The 796-nt window shown below is 34.4% G+C and overlaps 1 non-coding gene across 1 annotated transcript; it reads left to right on the top strand.

Annotated features, from left to right (window-relative positions):
• The first annotated feature begins 254 nt into the window (after positions 1–254).
• LOC117283874 lies at positions 255–361 on the top strand. The gene has a single exon (XR_004514909.1). It is a non-coding gene; the product is annotated as a U6 spliceosomal RNA (small nuclear RNA).
• The last annotated feature ends 435 nt before the right edge of the window (positions 362–796 follow it).

Genomic DNA, 796 nt, shown 5'->3' with positions numbered 1-796 from the left:
TACATATTTACTGTATATAATTATCTGATTTTTCTTAGATTTTGTTATATAGCTATAAATCTTCTACTATGGTTAAAGGTGGCAGATTATTGGTTATTATAGTTTGTCATTTTCAAGTCTGTGTTTGATGCTATTATTATTATGGATTATAATACTTTAGCCAAGGTGACATAATTGTTGTGATCAGTTGATCTCCCTTATATGTCAATACTTAGATTGTTGGGTGTGGGGGAGTCATAAACAATACCACAGTCATGCTCGCTTCGGCAGTACATGTACTAAAATTGGAAAGATACAGAGAAGATTAGCGTGGCCCCTGCACAAGGATGACATGCAAATTTGTGAAGCACTTCATATTAAAAAAAACAATAATAACAACAACAACAACACCATAGTCCAGTACCAAAGAACTAGGTGTTAGGCCAAACAGGCTTTAGCATTTCTAATAAATGGAAGAGATAGACTTCTCAAGCAGACTCGAAGGGCAAAAGCAAACTATGCCTAGAAGACATCTCTGAAAAGTAGTCATTTCTTAAAGATGTCTTAATATTAGTAACAAAGCTACCTACCATATGTTATTTACATTCCTCAATGCAGAAAATGCATTTTTAAAAAAGAAGATGAGATTTCCCCTGCTCCTGGGTAGGAAGAATCAACATAGTGAAAATGCCCATACTACCAAAACTGCTATACAGATTCATTGCAATCCCAATTGAAATTCCAACAGTATATTTTACGTAACTAGAGAAAATAACCCAAAAATCCACTTGGAACCAGGAGAGACCTAGAATAGCAA

Source organism: Fukomys damarensis, unplaced genomic scaffold (assembly GCF_012274545.1).
Source record: "Fukomys damarensis isolate Sample0158 unplaced genomic scaffold, DMR_v1.0_HiC HiC_scaffold_31, whole genome shotgun sequence".
Taxonomy (NCBI): domain Eukaryota; kingdom Metazoa; phylum Chordata; class Mammalia; order Rodentia; family Bathyergidae; genus Fukomys; species Fukomys damarensis.
This window is presented reverse-complemented; position numbering and strand designations above follow the sequence as displayed.